This window comes from Pinus tabuliformis, chromosome X, assembly GCF_031772625.1.
Source record: "Pinus tabuliformis cultivar Carrire ecotype Pingquan chromosome X, CPIR1, whole genome shotgun sequence".
NCBI lineage: Eukaryota > Viridiplantae > Streptophyta > Pinopsida > Pinales > Pinaceae > Pinus > Pinus tabuliformis.
The window spans coordinates 397,114,777-397,139,814 of NC_142308.1; positions in this window are offsets into that span (position 1 = coordinate 397,114,777).

A 25,038-nucleotide genomic window follows, 5' to 3' on the forward strand; every position below is an offset into this window, starting at 1 on the left:
AAGGATATCTTCATCAAGTCAACAACATGTGTTGTTGGCTGGAGAGTTCAAGATATTTTCAGATTGTATTTTCTTTCTTCTCCATACTTGTATAACTTTCTTTTCTGGCATAGTTCTAGCTTGAGAAGGTTCCCAAATCAAGTTACAATTATGTGCCATATGACTAATGTTATGACACTTGAAGCACTCTATGTTGTTCTTGAATAAGAATTCATGACTTCTTCTTGCAAAATTTCTTCTCGGAGATGCATGGGGACCATTATATTTGTCTTTGTGATATGCCCTACAATCTTTTTCCATGTGTCTAAAGTTTGTACAAGAATAACAATAACCAAGAAATAAACTCTGGTACCTGGGAGATGGATATTTCCTTGATGTACTTTTGAAGCCTTTCTGCCTTGAGATCCCTTGATTATAACAATTTCTTCTTGCATCCTTGACATCATCTGCATTTCTTCTTAGAATAGGATTTCCTTCATTGTTGCCTTGACTCTTATCCTTGCCTTTGTTGGATCTGGGAGCATCAATATTTATTTCTGGCTTCCTCACATCCTTTTTGTTTGAAGTATGGTCACCCTTGCTTGAGGATTCACCTTCATAGCCAAGACCTACTTTATCAAATGGAGATCTTTGATGGTTGAGAATGTCATCCAATGCTTGGGATCTTTTCAATAATTTGTCCATCCCTTCAACCTTTTTCCGAGGGAGACAATCTCTTCTTCCAATCTTTCACAATCATTATTCTTTTTAGCAAGTTGTTTCTCAGTTTCTTCCTTGATACGAGTAGCTTCATTTGCTTCTATTTTAAGGGAGTTGATATCTGACTTCATTTTGAATATTTATTCATTTTCTTTTGCTAGAATGCTCTCCATTTCTTCCTTGATTCTTGTAGCTTTACATGTTTTGTCCTTGAGAAGGTTGAGGTCGGATTTTAGTTTGAATATCTCTTCATCCTTTGCTCTTAGTTGGCACATCATGGTGTTTCTCTTATTTTCTGCTTCATCAACTTGTCCTTCTATGATTGCCAATGCTTCCATTGTCTTTTCAACTTTCTTGCTTCTTGCAGTTGAGATTTGAGAGAGGAGACCTCTACCTTGTATTGACCAATCTCTTCTTCAGGTTTGTTCAAACTCTTGCACCTTTGTTCAAACTAACTTGACAAGATATCTTCCCATTTCTTTGCCTTATCCAATTGATTTGTCATCGATATGAATTCTTCATGATGCTTTCTTTTGTTTTGATGAAATTCATTCTTAAGCTTGGCAAGCTCTTCATCCCTTTCTTGTACTTGAAGCTTGACAAGGTCAACTTTCTTCCTTGTTTGGTCTTGTTCACCAGCTAGTGCTTTCTTATTAAGTTCCTCGTTTTCCTTTTTCAAATTGATAATCTATTCCATGGCAGCCATAAGTTTAGTGAGGAGGTCTTCTACAAAGTCTTTTTCATTCTCTTCATTTTCTAGGTCTTCTTTAGCCTTGATGTCATCAATCTTATCTTCAGCTTCCTTGATGGGCTCTGGATTTTCTTCTTGTTTTCCATCATTTTCTTGACTAGAGATCATTGTCAATGCTCCTTTTGAGTGAAGATCATAAAGTTTTTCCCATATACCCTTCGCTGACGAACATTTTCATAAATTGTTCTTTATAAAATATGGTAGCCCATTCAATATTGCATTCATTGCTTTTTCATTGTACTCTTTGGATTCTCCATTCATCATGTTATCAGTAATTACTGATTCCCATACTTCAATGCCTTGAGTCTTTAAGAAATTCCTCATTCTTTCTTCCCATATATCAAAGTTTTCATTGAACCATGGAGCCTTCACAAATTGATTGACTTCTATTTCAGTGGTAGAGGGAGACACATCTTTAGGAGGATTGGAGACTTTCTTCCTTGGCTTTTCCATTTGTGTTCTAATGATCAACCTTCAAGCTGTTAGGCTTTGAGTGAAGGTACTAACTCTGATACCAATTGTTGGAAATACTGAGAGGGGGGGTTGAATCAGTATTCCTTTTCAATTGTTATTTTTACAGTTAAATTATTTATATTTAGAACACAAATGAACAATATGAATAAATTCTTTTATTAATATAATATTTACAATAAATCAGGTACAATATATATAGGGCTCCAACCCTTCATGAAGACACTGATCTTCAATCTCACAGGCTCCAAACTGTTTCCAAGCACCAACTTGGTCTTTTGTGAGGCTCCAACCTCTAGGGCACTAGCCCTATCTTCTCAAGGCAACAACCTTGTGTTTAGGATCACCAACTCCAAGGACACCAATCATTCCAATTCTGAGGCACCAACCACAAGGGCTCCAACCCTATTTTGTCAAGGCACCTACCTTGTTTGTTCGAGGCTCCAAGCTTCAGGGTACCAACCCTCTGGGCTCCAACCCACTGCTATATTTTGTCTAGATATGTTTGATAGTAATTCTCTGCTCCCAAAATCTTCTTCACTGAATTCTGTCAATCTACAGCTTCACTGCTACATCAATGACAACATTTTCTCATAGAAGGTATCACCATTTCTCTTCATTATATCTAAGCAAAATATCCAAGTCACATCATCATGACTAATACATCATGGTCTTCAATAGTCTCCACACAACTTCAATGTGTCTACAATGAACTGCTCTAAGCTATGCACAAAAACAACTCTTTGTTTCAAGCCTATGTTCTCACTATCACGGTAAATGCTTCAAGAGTGACTTCTTCAAGAGTAACTGCTTCAGGAGTGACTTATTTATAGGAGTTATTGTCATAGTTTCATATTGTGTGTTCAATTAAAAACAACCTTGTTCATACTCAAATAATCTTCTTACATCTGCAGAGTATCCTTTTGAACTGTTATCTCAATCACACACAAACATAGGTTCGAGATTTTCAATAAATAACCCAGTCAATAGAATGTTCGACCTTCGGCTTCCTTCTTCTGAATCTGCTGGACCTTTCGGCTTCCTTCTTTGCTTGCTCGACCTTCGGCTTCCACTTTTTTTCACTCGACCTTTGGATTTCTTTCTACCGTTCCTTCGACTTCCTCTGTCTCTTCAAGTTCATGAGTCATGAACTTCTTTATGCTCTATTTTTCTGCCCAAGATAGATACTCAGAACTAAAGTGTTTTAACTCATTTTTATACGAGTTTCACCAATGACCAAAGGACACGTCTATTGGAGGGAGGTCGACTTGTATATTAAAATATATATTGGGGAGTCTTTTATCCATAGACTTGATTATTCACGGAAAACCATATAAGAGCTTCTATACCCACATGGAGGTCCCACATTCCATGTCATCACCTTTATTCCAATCGCAACTTCATGAAAAATTGGAGTTATTCCTAAGACTCCTCAATATGCAATAAATAAAAATCGGAAGTGTTTACATTGGTAGGTTTTAAACAAAGACCCGACCAATACCAAGCAGTGATTTAACATAGAACCCGCCAACGAACATCGGTCTCGCCTGAATGCACAAGACGGGACACCAAATGAAATAAACCCATGTCCATAAACGTCTTGCGTCCACCAAGTCCCAAGCCTTATCAGATTAATTCTCCACCATTGATCTCATCATTAATTCGACAGTTGTTGATCCACCCGATCAACAAAACCAATTGCTGATCCTCCACCATTTGATCAAGGTGCACTGGATGTAATGGTTCATAATGATATCGGCCAGGGAACTTGTGCGACGCTTAACAGCCTTTACGGAGCCCATGAGGATTATAAATCCTTGATCTATAAATGTTTGGGTCTGTTTTTATATTTAACGTCTGATCACTTTATGACCCGATATCCATTCAATATACGAGGTCATCAAATCTACGACCTACGAGTCTTCAACTGACACACGGTTGAAAAACAGAGATCGATGGCTAGGATTTAGCGTGGGCTGAGATCGACAGCTAGGATTTAGCGTGAAACATATGTATACTCCTAACCTCCGCTCTTCCGATAGTTGTTGCTCCTGTGAATTCTCTTGACTCATCTGCTCTTCCGATAGTTTTTGCTCCTGTGACTTATCTTCACTCTTCTACTCTTCCGATAGTTGTTTCTCCTATGGCTTATCTTCCTATGACCTCCTATAACTCTGTTTATGCTCCTCCATTGTTTACTTCCTATCGGTTCTTCTTGGGCATATATTACATGCGATAATTCCAATATGGCTCCTCCTATGTTTTCTTATTTACTCCTCTGTTGTCGTTGTTGCTCCTCCGCTGTTTTATTTCGATAACGCTTACCCTTGGGCATATGCGATGACCTGCTTATCTTTCTCCGATGACTTGCTTCTTTGATGGCTTTTGATAAACTCTTCATGTTACTCTTTGGCTTCACGATGGCTTCTCCTCTTTGGCTTTTTGCTTCTATTCTGTCTGTATATATATTCAATCCACTTGGGTCAGCGAATCTTCGATAGGAGCATCTTAGAGAGAGCTTGGACAGTATTGTAAAGTGCCTTAGCTTCTCCACTACGCAAACATAGCATATCTCTTTGGAGAAGCATGCGGTTTTGGCTGTAAAGTTTCATTGTCGAAACTAGTGGTTGGACATGGATGTGTTTTATGACTAGAACTTACTCTTCTTAATATAACAGAGCTAACACGTTTCATGCATATGTTGTATTGTATTTCAGCTATCTTGAGTACTCTAAATGATATATGTATATGTTTGCTTACGCATGTATGTGTAGCTATTTCTGCATATGTATGTATGAATCTTTCTGAAATGTGTTTTTGGTTTAACCATCACTTTGGATTGCTAGCTAACTTGCCTTCCATGTTGTGATGCATATTTTCTCGTGTGTTCCCTTCTTAACTCCATGCTATCACAAGTTTCCAAGGGGCGCACTTAACTCTCCCTCGATTTGTTAGAACCTCTCATCCACCTTCCTTGGCTTATCGCATATGTCACACCCTTGCTACCAACAGGGACATCTTACTTGCCTCTGTACGAAACTGTGGTCAAGGAATTACCGTATGACCCACTGGTGGGACTCCTACACCAAATGTGTGAGGCATAATTGGGACTTCTTACCAGGGAGATCCATGACATGTTGGTGGGTCGAGCACCATCAACATTTTGGTATTTTGGTCCTTGAGGTAGTAGACATAGATGATTTACATTGCAATTGTGAGTTTGAGACCCTTATGCATTTGTTTTGGAGGTTTCAAGTGGTCCCGATTTTCTCGCTTGTTTAGACTATTAATATATATGTCATTTTTTGTTGGGTATGAGTGGTATCCTCCTTCAGTTAATTTATTTTTTAATAATTTATGTGTATCCACTAGATTCTAACTTTATTGTTTGCACAAGGATGTATTGGATACGAATATTATGTTTGAGGAAGGGTTCAGGTAAAAACTCCACTTCCTATCTCTGTGTACCTCATAATATTTTTTGAACATTAATTCCCAAGTTTAATAATAAGGTTTTTGTTCTCCTCATTCTTTCTTTGATTATAGTTGAGGTTCCTATTTGACTTTGAGTGGGAAAATATGGTTACGAACTTTCAAGTTCCCAGGTTTTTATGAAAACCCTTCTTTTCTTTTCTCAAGTGTTGTTGGAACTATGAACCGACCATATCCTATGGTTTACTGGAGTTATGGGTTATGCTATTAGTTTTAATTATTTTGTTAAAATATTTCGGTCGTTTCTTCCTTGGGTTTCCATTGATGCTACCTGTAGGTTGTGGTCATGTCTCTTATTCTATCAAATATTTATTATATTCTTCATACCATGAAATAATGGACTTCTTTGTGTTCTATGCATACAAATTTTATGTTAGTACCCTCATGAGAATCATCATTGGTGCATCCATTTTCTCTTGAAATATTTTGTTGGAAATATTCTATTAATATTTATGGTTTTTGATTTCTTATATGGATAGTTCCCTAGCCCTCACTGGACCTAAGCACATTTGTTTCTTTGAAGCATACACACATTCATGCTTTTACTTGTTTAAAATTAGTCATGGTTGGTACAGGAACGATTTAGTTCTTAGTTAGTTGTTTGAACAATCTATATGGGTTGTTTTCAATTTCGGCACAAGTACATATACTCACACTTTGTCTTATGTATTTATAGATTTTCCTTTATTTATAATGATGTTAATAATTCTCTTTGTTAATTTTTTTCAGGAATATGTTGATATACATATATATAGTACTTAGTGCTAAAGTTACTTACCTTTTTCAAACCTTTTTTCTTGGCCAAAAAGTTTTTTTTGAATGGGACATATTTTCCAAGACCTATTCATACAATTTTTCCTTTTAGAATTCAAGATAGTTGCTAGCTACTGAAAGTCTAGTCTTGGTATACAAACTAACCCGAGCTCACATTACCATAATACCTTGTCTTGTATTTGATATCAAGATTTATTTCATAATTAGAAAACCATAACACCATATGGATCAAACAAAGCAATTCTACCTCTGAAATAGAACATTATCCAACAAAAAACACATTCATAGTACTTATGTGTTCCTTACTTTCTTGTTTTTCTGAGAGATCCACAAAGTTAAAGGGGAAATAATACTCCACCCAACCTGTTACAACTAGTAACACTACTGGGACTCTCCTCTTAGACAATTTCACATCTTGAATAATTCCAAGATAGAGACCTTACTGCGTCCAAAAAATAGCTTCCTTTAATCCTAAACAGGTTCATTGTATGGTTTAAACTGAGCATACGGGCTTCAACTGGGATTCCACTAGCCAACCAGCTCAAGAACACCATATTCTGGAAACATCCTCCCTCCCTTGCCAACTTCTGATCTGAGGCATTAATATTGCAACTATCATCTCCTCCCTTGGGACCCTTCCACTAGGCTTCAAGATTTCAAGATTCCTTGGGATTCTTCCTGTCACCCTCTTGGATTCCTTTTCCAAAACTGAGATAGTTTATCTCTAGGGAGAGGAGTTTGGGCAGGAAACCACCTTGTCTGTATCAGTTTTTCAACTCTATGGATGTGAGAACTTATTTCAACATTACTTTCCACTATAATTTCCATGATTGATTGCATGAAATATATATTAATGAAATTTAAACAAAACATTTATATTCATTAGTCATTGAGGCCTCTACATGGCCCACAATATTCCAAATAAATTTAACCACACTAGCTAAAATATTTATAAATTTACTAGGGGTATTACATCTCACCCCTGCCCCGCTTGAGTGAAACATCATCCGTGGTGTTTTATTATCCCTTAGAATGGGCTAGGATATGCCTCTCATATAAAATTTTCATCCTCCCAGCTAGCCTCTTCTAGGCTACCAGGATAAAGTGTTTACTCTACACCTTAACCTAGGTGATAGATCACTTTCGTTGCATTATTTCTCTCCAATCGAGGCTACATAGAGGCTTGACTAGGAATTTTCCATCCAACACAACCTACATCCATAGTCATTAAGGTTGTAATTAGTTTTCCATTAACCAATAATTAACAAATACACATATAAAATCATTTTTATGTCTATGATTGTAAATATAATTGTTCAACAAAGAGACATGGAATACATTATGTCAACGTATGTGACTAGGTAATGCCAACTGATAGGCTACAAGCCCAATTCTAGGAAGAATTTTGAAAGGGCTAGAAAATTGAGGAGCCAATTTTGATCAGCCTTCCCACCTTAAGGTTCTCTTTTTCAGTTTCACCCTTACATACACATGGTATCCCACTTGAAATTCCCTAAAACTTCATCTTTTGTTTGCATAAGTTTTCTTTCGATCCTGAGCAACTTTCAAATTCATTTATACATTCTTCACAGTATGTTCCATCTCTTTTATCACGTCAGGTCCCAACATTAGTTTATCTTCAGGATTACTCCAATTAATAGGTGTCCTACACCTTCATTCGTACAATACCTCCAGTGGGATCATCTTTAAGGAGGCATGGTAACTATTTTTGTAGGCAAATTCTACTAGGTGAAGGTATTCTTCCCATTTGGTTGGTTGTTGCATGATGTACATTCTTAACATATCCTCTACTACATGGTTTATTCATTTAGTTTGTCCATCCATATGCGGATGATAAGTAGTACTGAAATTTATTTGAGTGCCTAATCCTATAAAGAGGGCCTTCCAAAAAGAAGAAGTAAACTTCACATCTTTTTCAAACATTACTACTTTAGGTACACCTTGTAAATGAAAAAATTATCTCATAGATATATCAGTAATATGAACATTTTTATAGGTTGAATGTACATGCAAAAAATGTGTTGATTTACTTAATTTTTCCACTGCAACCATTATAGAATCATTTTTCCTCTTGGAGTTAGGTAAACTGGTATTAAATCCAATGTGATGGTCTCCTATTCCATTCAAGAATGGGTAATTGGTGGCGTAAACCTGTTGGATGTTGGCATTCAACTTTTACATGTTCACATTGTAGACATTTTTTTATATAATCTACCACTTCTCTCTTCATACGAAGACAAAATTAATCTTTCCTTAAAACAATAATTAATTTTTGATAACGAGGGTGGCCAACATATGGGCTTCTATGGTATTTATCTAAAATCATTTGCTTAATAGGTTGTTGGTTGGGAACATAGATTATGTTCCTATAACTCAACATATAATCATTATTAACATCATAACGTAGTTGGTTTTCAGTGTTCTTTTTTTTCCTTATTTGTTTCCATAAAAATTGGTATTCTAGGTCTCCTTGGGCTATATCTTTAAACTGATTCATAAAATCAATTTTGATTTTCCTAAATGATATTTCATAAATGTAATTCAACCTCCTACTTAGAGCATCTTCCACCTGATTTTCCTTACCTTTCAAATGTTTTATCTCAAAGTCAAGTTTACTTAAGAAAGAATTTCAGCATGCTTGTTAAGTGTTAAGAGTGGGATGTTTAAAGAAATTTTCCAAACTATTGTGATTGGTCATCAAGATGAATTTATTTCGTAGTAGGTAATGTCGCCATACTTTTAATGTATGGACTACGACTGTTAATTCCAAATTATAGGTTGAATACATTTGTTCATGTTCCTTCAATTTTTAGTATTCATAGGCCAACACCCACCCTTCTTGCATCAACACACCTCCTAGCCCTTCCTTACAAGCATCAATAAAAACATCAAACTCGTTCTTTGGGTTTGCAATCCTCAATATGGGGGTTGTGGTGAATAGATTCTTTAGTTGATCAAAACTATTATCACACTCTGCTATCGACTAAAAACTTCTCCCCTTCTTATGTAAAGAAGTGATGGGGTAGGATACGCTTGAAATTCTTTTTACAAAGTGATGGTAATAACCTACTAAACCCGTGAAAGATCTAATCGCTGATACATTTTTAGAGATAGGTCATTATGTTAGAGTCTTAATCTTTTTATCATCTACAACTATTCCCTCTTGAGTGATGACATGTCCTAAATATTATATTTTATATTGATAAAAATAAAATTTTCTATACATAGCATATATTTGGTGTTATGTAAGGTTTGAAACACTATTTTTAAATGTTTCTTATGATCTTCCATACTCTTTGAGTAAATTAGGAGATCATCAATGAAGACTACCAAGAACGTATTGATATACTGATAAAATATGCTATTCATGAAACACATAGATGTAGTTGTGCGTTTAGTAAGCCCAAAAGCTAGGAATACAAATGCATAGTTCATGTAACAAGTCATAAATGAAATTTTACATATATCTTCATCTTTGATTCGTATTAATTGGTCATAACTGGAGTGCAGATCAATCTTGGAAAACATAGTAGTGGCATCAACCTGATTGAATAAATCCTCAATCCTGACTCACGGGTACTTGTTTTCAATGGTTAACTTATTTAGTTGTCAATAGTCAATGTAGAGTGATAAGGTGCCATCTTTACTTTTTACAAAGAGTACAGGGGCTCCCCATGGTGATACACTTGGGTGAATATATTTCTTAACAAGAAGTTCCTACAACTGCATATTTAATTCAGTTAATTCCAATATACTCATCCATAAGGTGCCCTAGATACTCAGGTGGCTCCTGGAATCAATTCAATGGTAAAATCAACGTCCCACTTTGGGGGCATCTCGTGGATTTGTTCCAAAAATACATCAGCAAATTTTTGGACAATTAAAATATTTCTTAGGGTTGTTATCTTCTCCTTAGAATTAGTGTATCCCACTCAAACAACATAAATTTTACAGCCTTCCCTAATGCATTTTCCAAGCTATGATGTTGTAATTGGTCTCAATTTTAGAGGTCTTCTTATTTTCTAGATTCCTTGCCTAACCCGTTCTTCATTAATAAAACTAATGGTTTTGTCTTTACCATTTACAAGTGACCAATTCTTCTCCAGCCAATCCATGCCAATTAAAATATCATAAGAACCTAAAGGGAAAACATTTAAATTTATCTTTATTGATTTTCCTATCAACTCAATAGGACAACTTTCCATCATTTCCGTCACTCCCCTTTTTTCCCTAGCGGCTAACTCCACCAACCTTGAGTTCTTGAAATTATTAACTTGAAAATGAAATAACTCTAATATTTTAGGACTTATATAGTTGAGACTTTCTCAAGAGTCAATTAAAATAGAAACAACATTGTTATAAATATTACCTTTGAACTCAACCATTGTACGTTGGTATTGAACTTGATGGTCCTCTAGTGCATCATTAATCTTGGGTAGACTCCTTGCCACTTCCACCATGGTAGATGCATCTTGGATATTTGCTTCCTATTCTATCCTCCTATGATAAGGGAAGTTTTTAACATAGTGTGGTTCTCCACAACCCCAACACTGTAATGGTCATTTCTGTGGTTTACCATATTCAAGTTTGCTAGGTGGTTCTATTGGTCTAGATTCATTTTTCAATTATGCTTCCGCTAATTTCTTCCTAAGAATTTTCTTTGCTGATTTTTGTGTGAATTTTTATAATTTGTAGTATTTGCATTCTTAGTATTCTGAGAGTACTACTGGCCATTTCTGCTGAACGACATTTTATTGTTATCACCTTTCTATTTCATTTGTTGATAACATATCCATGATTTATGGACCACTCCATCCATGGTCTTATAATTATCAAACTCTAATCATTATTTCATAAATGTAGGTTGACTACTTATAAAATTCTACACTTTAGCCTTTTAGTCATGTATGTAAGGAACATACCTTAGTAAGGAGGTAAATTTCATTACATTCTCATCCATGGATAATTGATCCAATCTACGGTCATGAAATTCCTTTGATTTATCATCATAGAACCATTCAGTCAAGTACTTATTATTGAAGTATTGTTGAACCTTTTCCCAAGTGATCCCCTATTCATCAACCCCTTCGATTTCCTTAACCTGGATTGATATCATACTCATAAATATGTAAGTACTTATTTATTTTTACTAATTATGCTTTAGCGGCCTCTTCAGATTCACCATAAAAGATTGAGGGCATGATTTTTGTAAACTCCCCTTATAATTATGTTTTCTGTCTTTTTGTTCCTTTCTCCATTCTCTCTTGGGAAGAAATTATAGATTCTTCCTCCTCTGTTTCCTTACCACCCTTTTATTCTTGTGCAAGGCTTCTCTCAAGTACATTGATTTATTTTCTCCCATGTGATTCTACTCTATTTCCATTATCACGAGTTGGGGCTGAATTTATTTGATTTTGTCTATCAGTTAAGATTTTAATTATCCTTTCTTGGTCCCACATTAGTTGTTCATTATCAACACTTAACTTGGCCATCCCTGTCCTTAGTTGTTGAACTATTTACATCAACATTACGGTTATGGATTGAGATTCATCCTGTATTTGGACCCACATTTCTGGATTGGGTCTTGGAAAGGGTATTGAACTAGGTCATGTAGGTGTTCTTGTAGGTGGTCTGGTTGTCATGCCACTATCTCCTCATTTCTGTGGAATAGAAAACATAGTTTTTTTACTATACTGATTTCCTTGAATAGGCCACAATATAGTTACTAAGGCTCTGATACAGCTTGTAATATACCTCACCTTTTTGTTTTTCTTTTACGTGTAACTTGAAAATTATTGTGTTAAAGGTTGACTTATTAAGTTTTTTTTATATATATGTCCACGGGACCTTGGATAGACATTGATCAGGTGCGCTGTTAAGGTACCCATTAGTGTGAAGTCACTGGTTCAATTCCCCGTCCTGATCGGGCTGATATATTGGGATCATGAATATATAGTCTTGCCAAGCTTACAATATATATATATATGGGCTGCAAGTTATATATTCCAAGACATTATAAACTCCACTTCTCTATGTCGAGACATTGTAAACCCTACTTCTGTCATCCTCCATGTTATAGAACATTGCTATACTTATGATATGGTAATGTTTTTCTTATGTGTTTTCATACAATGTAGTATATTTGTGTTGGCACTTGGTAAGGTTATGTATAGTTTTTAGAACAACTTATTACGAATGTTTAATTTATATGGTTGTATGTTGCTTCGTAATTCACCAAGGGTCTACATATTTCCTTTATCCCTTCAGTGGCTACTTTGAACATTTGTGATACCTCTAGTTGTGACGTCGCCTAGGGATTTGGTCATCATGGGATGTGAATTATGGTCCCAATAGACGATTGAATACCTTATGGTTTGCATCAACAATTAGATTGACATGAAGTTGTTAAAGATTAACCAACTCCATGGTTTGGCATTGATCTCCACTCATTCACACTCTCACCACTCATTGTAACTAGCACTACAACTTACCCTTTCGAATCTTAAAAATACCTATGCCATGAATCATCTTCTCCTGCAATACTCCGAAAACAGCTTCCCAAGTAATTCAACTCTTTAACTTTTTTCAATAGATATTATTTTTACAAAGAAAATAATTTATGTTTAAAATGTTCTAACCATCTTCTTTCATTTTGTTTTGGTAGTTTAGTTCTTGGCATAGCAAACATAGACAATTTACATAAAAATTGTGAGTTGGAAACCATTTTGAATTTATTTTGGAGGGTTTGTTTGGTTACAGTTATCTTATTTATTTATACTATTAATAGATATTTCATTGTTGTTGGGTATGAGTTGTATCCTCCTTTAGTTAGTTTAATTTCTGATAATTTCTATGTATCCAATGGATTCTAAATTTATTGTTTGCGCAAGGAAGTATTTGATGCGACTATTATAGTTGAGGAAGGGTTCATGTAAGAACCCTACTTCCTATGTCCTTGTAGCTCATATTTTTTTTTGGAATAATAATTACTAGGTTTACTAACAATGTTTTTGTTCCTATCATTCTTTCTTTGATTACTAGTGAGGTTCCTATTTAACTTTGAGCGGGAAATTTTGGCTATTAAATTTCAAGTTCCAAGGTTTTAATGAAACCCTTCTATTATTTTCACCAAGTGTTATTGGAATTATGAACTGATCCCGTCCTAGGATATAATTGAGTTAGGGTTTAAGCTATCAATTTTTACCTTCTCTAGAAATTTATTATGTTAAAAGATTTCGATTGTTTCAACCTTGGGTTGCCATTGAGGCTAAATCTAGATTATGGCCCTATTTCTATAGTAATTATTCTATTAAATATTTATTATAATCATCATAACATTAGATATTGGACTTATTTGTACTCTCAGCATAAAAAATTTAGGTTAATACCCTCACAACAATCCTCACTCATTTTGTTTTGCAGAAATATCATAGCCTTTTATTAATATTTATAAAATTTTACATAAGTACAAGACTGATCCATTCAACATAAGTCTTCGTATAGCATGAGAATAGACAAAAATGGACTTTATAAGAAGAGTTAAACCCATAGTATACAAAATAAACATCCCATAACAAAAAATGACATATCCAATAGTACTACCAAAATAGTCATATGTATAATCCATACAGGATCCACCATCCAAAAAAAACTGTCAATTGTGATCCATAAAAAAAGGAATAGGAGCATATAAGGAAGGGATTTAGGCTGCTAATAAGGACTGATGTTGATGTAGGAGATATGACCTCTCTACTGAGTTGTTGACTTTCCATATGCCTTGATCCTGTATAACACTTGCTTTAGATAGCATGTCTATTTCACCGTTTCGCTCCCTGCATATGTCATAACAAATGACAATATCAAATGATGATTTCAACTAAAAAATTTCTTCATAAATAAGAAAGAAAATTAATTTGTGTCATCTCCAGACAATACTGAACCAATTGACTACATTGAGGGAGTCTCCAAAGATTTGTAGGGATCTGCATCCCAGTTCCAATGCCCAACACATCAAAATATTTAGGGTGAAAAGTTCAGTGTAATTGTTTGTCCCTCTTCTCGAGTTGATAGTTGACTTCAAAAAGTGATGAACTTCTAGGAACAGAGCCATCCTCACTGATGCGTGAGGTTTCTCTTGAAATATTTTGTTGGAAATATTCTATTAATATTTCTAGTTTTCAATTTCACATATGAAAAATTCCTTAGACCTCGATGGGCCTAATTAACATTTTTTTCTTTCAAGCATACACTCATTCATGCTTTTATTCTTTTTAAATTAGTCATGATTGGTACAAGAACAATTTGGTTCTTAGTTAGTTGTTTGAAGAATCTATATGGGTTTTTAGTTTTGGTACAAGTACTTATACTCACAATTTGTCTTTTGTATTTACGTGTTTTCCTTTATTTGCAATGATGTTAATAATTCTCTTTGTTATCTCTCTTTTTTTTTCTTTCTTTTCAGTCATATGTTGATATACATATATATAGTTCTTAGTGCTAAAGTAAATTTTCCTCTTCAAACCCTTTTTCTTGGCATAGAAAATTTTATGAACGTGAACTATTTTCTAGGGCTTGTTCATATATATTTTCATTTTCAAATTTAGAATTTTTTCTGGTCATTTGAGAGTCTCATCTTTGTATAGAAACTAGGCTGAGTTCACATTAACTTAATACACAATCTTGTATTTGATATCAAGATTTATGTTATAGTTAGAAAACCATAACAAAGTATGGATAAAACAAAACAATTCTACCTTTGAAATAAAATATTATACAATAGAAAATACATTCATAGTACTTCTATGGTCCTTTCTTTTTTGTTTGTCTGAGCCAACCAAAAATTTATAAGGGAAAATTTGCTCCACCCAACCTATGAGAACTAGTAACACCACTGGGACTTCCCTTTGAACCAACTTCACATCTAGAAAAATTTCAGGATAGATACCTTACTAGGTCTATCCCATAACAACCTTTGATCCCAACCAGGTCCAGTTTAAGGTTTAAACTAAGTGCACAGGCTTAAGCTGGAATTTGACTAGACAACCAACTCAAAAACTCTTTTTTTTTGCAGTGACCTTCGTCCCTGAACAACATCACGTCTAAGGTATTAAGATTGCATCTATTATATCCTCCCTGGGCCCCTTCAACGAACCTCCAAGGTTTCAATGTTGCCTTAGGCTTCTTCCTCTCATCCTCTTGGCTTCCTTTTCCAAAATTGCAATAGTTTATCTCTAGGGAGAGGAGTCTGGGCAGAAAACCACCTTGATCTCAACCATATTTCAACTATGTAGAAGTGAAACTTTCTTTGAACATTACTTTCAAGAATAATTTCCATGACTAATTGCATAAAATATGTATTAATGAAATCTTAACAAAACATATATATTCATCAAACATTCATTCCTCTACATGGCCCATAGTCTTCCATGTAACTTTGATAATAGTAACTAAAATATTTACATATTTACTAGTGGTATTACAAAAAAGTAGTCTACATCAATGTAATTATATAGCTTACGTTTTAATCTATTAATATTTGTCTCCTTTTATGTATATAGGTTTTACTTATTTTCACTTTAACCTAACATGGAGGATTTAGGACTAAGATGGATCAGTGAAACATTTAAAATTTGATATATTTTTCTGTATTTTCACATTAAAAAATATAGGAAGTAGAGGTTGTATAATGCGTAAATAGAAAGATTGAAATAAAATGTCTTCAAATAATCTCATTAATTTTTTTTTATTATCAATAATATATACTATTTTTTTAATTTTTTATTATTACGAATAATATATACTATTTTTTTAAAGTTAATTGGTGCTTTTTTGAATTATAAAACATGTACGTCAACATCATTTACTACTGTGGTTTACTGTTAGGGAAACCAGACCAAAGATGGAAGAAACATTTATCAAATTAAAAAAAAAGTGACATATACTTCTAATCTAAGTCTTAAATCATAAAATAGACTCTTGTCCATATAGACTAAACATTTCCTCAGATCAAAGTGGTTCCATAGGCTTCCATCACTATGCAAAGCTATGACCATGAAGAGCTAGTTACAAAAAATAACATATAGAAACCACATGACAAACTAAGAGGAGTTGGAGACATTTATCGGAGCTTGACATGTTTCGAACTAGAAGCACCCTAATCTGAGGTGGAATTAGGGAGATCCTAGTTGTTTGCCTAGCTCTGTCGATCCTTATCAATCAAATTTCTACAATCCTCCACTAACTCTGTGGTGGCCAATGACTCCCAACTAGATGTTATCCATACATTGTTGTCTTTTCAACCATAGTTAGCAATATGATTGACTAAATTATCACCAAATATTTTTACATCACTTGGAAGGACTACCGGAATGCTTGGGAGAGGTTGATGTTATCCATACATTATTGGTTTTTCAACCATAGCTATCAATATGATTGACTAAATTATCACCAAATCTTTTTACATCACTTGGAAGGACTACTCGAATGCTTGTGAGAGATTGATGTTATCCATACATTGTTGGTTTTTCAACCATTGTTAGCAATATGATTGACTAAATTATCACCAAATCTTTTTACATGACTTCGAAGGACTACTGGAATGCTTGGGAGAAATTAATTAATTCAAACTATGAAGGATTCCAATTGCCAACTAGTTGAGATCTTCTTCATACTAGAACCATTCAAGAGTTTTTTTAGGATGTTAATGACAATGATAGAATTCCCTACAAGTATTATTCCATAGAAGCCTTTTGCTACCACCATTTTAAGACCTACTTCCAAAGCATACAACTCTATTGTATTGTTTTTTTTTGTGTCCGAGTGAACCTTCCACTATAAATTTAGGGTTTACTTCTCGATTTATTAAAATGTCCCTATATCGAGAGTTTCCATAATTGACCTTTGTGGCTCCATCAAAATTGTACTTGAGGAATCTATTCAGAGGCGGTAACCAAATATTCAGAGAGAAAGGAGACCTCACATTTCAAACTCGTAGGGGAAAGACGATGGAGGATAAAAAGAGAGCCTTGAAAATGTTAGACATATAAAAAGAAGCAAGCCAATAATTGGCCAGCCATCTATCGACCAAAATTATTCACAAATATTTTTGACGATCTATTAACAAGCTCCTAAACTTCTTTTACTGATCCTTTGAATATTTTGACATTTCTCTCTTTCTAAACTATCGAAAGAATAAAACATGGAAAAAAAGTCCAAGTTCTATAATGATGGGTATTTGAAAGGACACCAGGTATTTGAAAGGACCAGAGGTGTCCTTTCATATTCTCGTTGTTAAAGATATTCATGAATTTAATCTAGCTGAATTTTTTGTTTCCGTAATCTATTTTTGGTGAGGGATGCTCAATTAAATTTTATTTTTTTATTTATATTATTTGTTTCTCTTTTCTTTTGTTCGAGATTTAAAGCAGGTAGCTTTAGGCAGTGGTTGTCAGCATCAACTTGACGTGTTTGCTACCGAAAAATCCAAATAGAGTTTGGAAACCAACGATAGTTAATCAAACGTACCATGGGAACCTTTTGTTATTACCTAATCTGTTTCTTTGTAGTTCTGTGTGTCTTCATTTTCATCATTAAAGTTTCCACCTCTGCACTCACCCCAATTACTTTGTTATCTAAGTTCTTATAATAGATGTATTCCTCCAATTAAAATGAAATGGTGGTATTTCACTAGTCCAATTTATGAGTAATATTATATTTAATTATATTTTGTTTGTTTGTTTTTGTTGAAGAGTTAATGAAATATGAAATTAAATTAAATTAAATTTCTCTGATCCAATTCATGATCAATTCAGGTAAGTGATGTTATATTTAATTAAATTACTTTTTTAATGTTATTTTTTAAATTAAGAGTTAATGAGATATAAAAGAGTAAGAAATATATGAGGTAAAGATTGGATATAATTTAAAAATTAAGTTATTTATATAAATAAAATGGTTGATAAAAATTAATAAGTATCAAAACATTTATCATATAATAAATTTTATATTGGTAAAATAGAAAAAATCATAATATTTAATTAAGTGAGAAACTTTATATAGTTTGAGTGAGCTTAGTGGTTAAGAGCATGTATACAATTTAAGTGGGCATAATGGTTAAGAGTATGTGTTTCTTCTCAAGACTTAGTAGTACTGCCCATAGGTGGGTCTCTTGTCCCACAAACAAGGGGTCTCATACACCAATCTGATAAATTGGATAATAATATTAATTATTATTATTATTATTATAAAAAGAATTAATATATGAGGTAGATATAGACACATATAAAAAAATGAATAATAACATTTTTCACTATGGATATTGGAGCCCAATTTATGATGGAAACTTTTAACATAGAAATGTATATTTTTTAATAGCATGGCTTATCAAACCACATGTCAAAAAAATCTTAACTCATTTCATGTTACACTTATTCATATGTTTTTATTATTTAATCAATTAAATTAAAAGTGTAAATACTACTAAGAATATTTTAAAATATTTCACAAAAATTAAATCTCTATTATCCATACTTAAATTAAAGTATTGCAAACACTATCCAAGAGAAGCATGCCTATCAATTTAATAAAAATAACTATCAAAGATTGATCCATCAATTTATATGTTATATTAATTTTACTTCATAATGAATTAATAATCATAGGGAATTTCGAATTACACTATTAGCTTATCCACAAAAACATGACTTATAAAATAATGTATATGATTGAAAATGATAAATAAGTTAATTATCATATTTATTGCAAGTCTTGTAATTTGATTTTATTTTGGATTATAAAATTTAACATTTATTTTTTAATTTTATTATGGATTAATTATATTGAAAGGAATTTCGAATTACACTATTAGCTTATCCACAAAAACATGACTTATAAAATAATGTATATGATTGAAAATGATAAATAAGTTAATTATCATATTTATTGCAAGTCTTGTAATTTGATTTTATTTTGGATTATAAAATTTAACATTTATTTTTTAATTTTATTATGGATTAATTATATTGAAACAAAATTAGAACATTTTTAATAAATGAATTATCTAATTGAAAAACATTGATAGGGAATTATAATAAGAAATTGAAACATTTTACCTTCTTGTAGGATAATTAGTCACAACTTTCCAATTCCACCTCTTATTAACTTAGTACACACCTCTTATTAACTTAATACATGGTCATAGTTTAAATGAACATCTTTTATGAGGGTGGGATAGAGAGTATATATTGGGTACAACTTATTTACCCCATCCCATATACAAGGGTTGTGGTGGGAGATAATATTAATTAAAATATATTATTATTAGTTTTACTGAATATTCCCCTCCTATATTGTATACTAAGACTGAGGGTGCCGGGGAAAAATTATCCAATATTCAACCCTAAAACTCCCTTTTACACACATTATTAACCACACACCTTGGCCCCTCATTAAACTAATCTACCTCCTCACACTTCAATTCTAAATTTACCCAATATTCAACCCTAAAACTCCATTGTATAAACATTATTAACCACACACCGTGGCCCCCATTAAACGAATCTACCCCTCACACTTCAATTCTAAAATTGGGGCGAGGACTTAAAACATATTATCATAAATATTACTTAATATTTCTTTGGAACTTACTAACTTCCCCATTTTAAAAATGGAGTTAGGGAAAAATATTTAGTAAAATATATTATTATAAATTTTATCAAATATTTCATTTGAAGTAAAAATTCTTAATTTTTGTTTATAATCCTAAATTGTTCATAATCCTAAACTATTTGGAGGAAATAAATGAAAAGAAGACACTACCTAAAGTAAACTATTTTCACCCTTATCAAGTGCATTAAAGTTAAAGTAAAATCCATTTATTAATGAAGTAAAAGTTGTTAGATTTATGGGGTTTTTTTCTATCATGCCAAACTGTTTGGAAGAAATAAATGAAAAAACTAGAGCACCTAGAGTAAACTATTTTCACCTTTGTATTATTCATTTGAGTGTTTTGTTTAAATGACTTTACTTATTTGAGTGTTATATATATATATATATATATATATATATATATATATATATATATATTATTTGGGGCAAATAAATAAAATAAGTCACTACTTAGAGTTAATTATTTTTATTTTTAAGTTCTTAGGATTTTGGACAGATAATAATTGGGTGCTCTGTTAAGACCTCCATGATGTGAAGGCACTGGTTCAATACTCCATCCCAATCAAGGTAATATGGAATGAACCTTGAAAATATACAACTCATAAAAAAAAAAAACCAATTATCAACCAACCATCAATCAACCAAAATTGATTCACATATATTTTTGAAAATCTATTGCAAGACTCCTAATTTTTTTTTTATTCTTTAAATATTCTCCCATTTCTCAATTTCTAAACCATCCCAAAGATAAAACTTAGAAAAACGGTCCAAGTTCTATTTATGATGGGGCTTTGAAAGCACAAGAGGCGTCCTTTCATATTCTCTGTGGTTAGGATGGTCAATGAATTTAATTTAATTGCTTCTTTTATTCCCGTAATCTGTTTTTGGTCAGGGATGTTCAAGTAAATTTAATTTAATTTAATTTTTTATTTGTGTAATTTGTTTCTCTTTTCTTTTGTTCGAGATTTAAAGCGAGTAGCTTTCTGCATCTTCTTAGACAGATGTTGTCATCAACTTCACGTGTTTGGAAGCCAACGATAGTCAATCAAACGTACAATGGGAACTTTTTGCTATTATCTCATCTATTTCTTTGTTGTTCAGTGTGTCTTCACGTTAATCATTAAATTTTCCACCTCTGCACTCACCCCGATTACTTTGTTATCTAAGTGTTTATCATAGATGTATTCCTTGAATGTCATGAGGGCTTTCAGGGAAAGTATTCCTCCAATTAAAATGAAATGGTGGTATTTCACTACTCCAACTCATGTATAACTCATGGAATACATGAGTAATACTATATTTAATAATTTGGTTTTTGTGTTTTCGTTAAATGAAATTTTATTAGTCCAACTTATACATAGCATGAGTAATGTTATATTTGATTAAATTACTTTTAAATTTTATTTTTCAAATTAAGATTTAATGAGATATAAAAGAGTAGGGAATATGGAAGTATATTATGAGGTAAATATTTGATAAAATATAAAAATTAAGTTACTCATATAAATAAAATAGTTGATAAATAGGATAGCCATCAACTCATTATAAGTATCAAAATGTTTACTATATAATACATTTCATATTAATAAAATAAAAATAAACATAACATTTAAAACTTTATTTTTATTATTATTATTATTATTATAAAAAGAATTAATATATTAGCTAAATATATATACATTTTAAAAAATGTGTAATAGCATTTTTCGTTATAGAAATTGGAGTTTAATTTATGATGGAAATTTTTAACATAGAAACAATGACTTATCAAAACCACAAGTCAAAAAAAAGCTTAATACACTTATTTATATAGTTTTTTTTATTTAATAAATTTAATTAAAAATGTAAAAAAAAGCATAACAATGGAGATAAATATCAACTTTTCAACTGTAAATACTATTCAGAGTATTTTAGAATATTTCATTGAAATTAAATTTCTATTATCAATACTTAAATTAAAATATTGTAAGCACTATCTAAAAGAAACATACCTACCAATTTAATAAAAATAACTATAAAAATTTGATCTATTAATTTTTTCTTATGTTAATTTTACTTCGTAATGAGTTAATAATCATAAGGAAATTCAAATTACACTATTAGCTTGTAGACAAAACATATATTGAAAGTTTAAAATCTTGAATGAATAGATGGCTTATAAAATAATGTAATTTTTATTTCATATTAAAATTAAAATTTAAATTATTTAAAATCATAAATAATTTAATTATCATATTTATTTCAAATCTTGTAATTTGGTTTTATTTTCTATTTTTACATATAACATCTATTTTTTAGTTGTCTTATAGATTAATGATATTAAAATAAAATTAAAACAATTTTAATAAATCAAATTTTCTAATTAAAAAACATTGATAGAGAATGACGATAAAAATTTGAAACATTTTATTTTGATATGTGATAATTATCTACAACTTTCCAACTGCATTTTCTTTTTTAAATTTGATACATTTGCAAATTTTTGAAAATAAAAAATATGGACATGATTAATCTATTTATAGTCTTTAAGTACAACTTTAACTACCAAAAATATTTAAGTTATAGCTGACAAACATTAATAAGAAATTACAATTAAAAATAAAAAAATTTACCATCTGTTAAGATAACTAGCCACAACTTTCCAATTCCACTTCTTATTAACTTAATACATGATGATAGGTTAGATGAACATTTTTTATAAGGGTGCCGGGGCGAGTCAATATTGGATATAACTTATTGTTATAAATTTTACTTAATATTTACCTCATCCCATATACAAATCCCATATACAATGGCAATGGCCAGAGAAAATATAGAATAAAATATATCATTATATATATTACTCAATATTTATATATTAAATAGTGATGGTGAGAAAAAATATAGAATAAAACATATTATTATATATATTACTCAATATTTCCGTGATATACCTAAAAAGAAGTGATATTGCCACACAAAAAAATTACCCAATATTCAATCCCAAACCGTCTAAATATTATTAATCACACACCTGGGCTTCCCATTAAACAAATCTACCCCTCACGCTTCAATTCGAAAATTGGTGCGGAAGAAGACATTGCCTAAAAAATATTATCATAAATATTACTCAATACTCCCCCATTCCCAAAATGAAATTAAGGAAAAATATTTAGTAAAATATCTTATTGTAAATTTTATCTAATATTTACCCTTCAAATTATAAATTTATTGTAATAAAGAATAATTTCATTAATTTGTTGGAACGAAGAAAGTTCTGAAAAAATAGAATTTAGTCATTTAACTTATTAAATTGCCATGTATGGACACAGAATAATAACAAAATAGACCAAAACTATTCGATAACAATCGGGATGAAACACCTTATCTCTCAGGACCGTTGATGAAAAGAGAGCTATTTTCTAGAAACATTGTGACCATCGGACTAAGACTCATTGATTTAGAAATATTGTGACCACCGGACTCTTCTTCTGGAAGTTAATTAAGTGTTTCCTTTGGAATTTTTATCGAGATTTTATTTTGAATTTTAATACAAATTTGGAAACCAATTTAAGTGTGTTACACATTTTTATCATTTTAAATTTATTTTTATATTTAAAAATAAAACGTAAAAACATTATTCAAAACATTACTATATATTGACAAATTATGTTATCAAATTTAAAAAACAAACTCTTATTATAATTAGCTAATTTTTCAATTAAAACAAACCCAGTAGAAACAAGTTAGTGTTATAAAACAGTTGTTAACCCATTAATGAAAGTTAATGGATTTGACATATTAGACTAGGTTACATTTATAACCGAAGGAATCAGTGATGTTGCCCCTTGAGGACAGCCGTCAGTATTCTTCATAAGTGCGTAGAATATTGTTGTTATAAAAATGTTTGAACTATCTAAGGCTTATTTTAGCTACAATTAGTGTTATTAAAATGTCTAGATTATGTAACACCATTCTTCTGAAACGCAATTCAACGCAGAAGATTGATTTGTAAAATCAATCTAGGGATTGTATATAAGGAAAATACACCCATTGTATATAATAATAAATTTGATTGCGAAAATGTATTCTTTATACTAAGGAAAATACACCAATTGTATTTATTAATAAATTTGATAGGGAAAATGTATTCTTTATACTCTGCGGGAAAAACTATTGTTATACACCTTCATGTAGAATATTTATATTTCTACAAGCTATGATTTTTTTTCTTAAACATTGAATTTAATAACCATATGTGTGGCACTCCTTTCCTTTCCTTTCCTAAGCATTTAGCCGCTTTACCAAGAAATCATATACTAGCTTATGGACCGGCTAATTGGCAGCACTGGTTTTAGGAGGACCCACAGGAGTGAGGTAAAAAATATTTGATATTATTATTAGTGGTCCTATCACAAAATATGTTCCAAATTTACAGAATGCTAATGAATGATACTGTAAATTTCTAAAAATTAACCAAAATATTCTCAAAACAAATTCCCTGCCATTCAAATCAATATACCAACCTATGGACTGTCTAACTGATGTATTAGCGATTAAAAATTTCTGGAAATCAAACAAAAGAAACTCGACAATGTTCGCTGCAAGTTGAATCAATATTAACATGAAATAATTCAGGCTTCAGACATTGGCGTTCTCTACGGGGCGCAAATTTGCCCGGAGGATTAAAAAATGTCTGAATCTGGCTATTGTTTTTTTAATAAATCTTACCGAAAGAGGGATTGAATTTTTGTTTTTATAATGAATATGGATTCAACCCATTAAAATTTTTGGACACTCTAAATCTTAAAACTTGATACAAGTAACTTAAATTTCCTAAATATTTTTATTGAATTTTATCAAAAATTTACCTAAAATTTTATTATTTTTCTAAACAAATTTAAAACCTGGTTACACTATTAGTCCCCAAAATTTTATCAAAATCTTATCTAAAATTTTAATATTTTTCTAAACAAATTTAAAACCTGGTTACACTAGTGGCCGAAAATTTATTTCATTAAAAAATTTAAAAACAAGAAAATCCAATTATTCTCATCCAGAGAAAACAACAAAAGGTCAAATTGTAAATTAACAATTTTAGTATTGCAAATTTATCTAGTAATAGTCTGACCAGAAGGTTTGGCTTTCTCAGTGGAGATTTGGTGGTGCAATTTTTGACAAGCTCG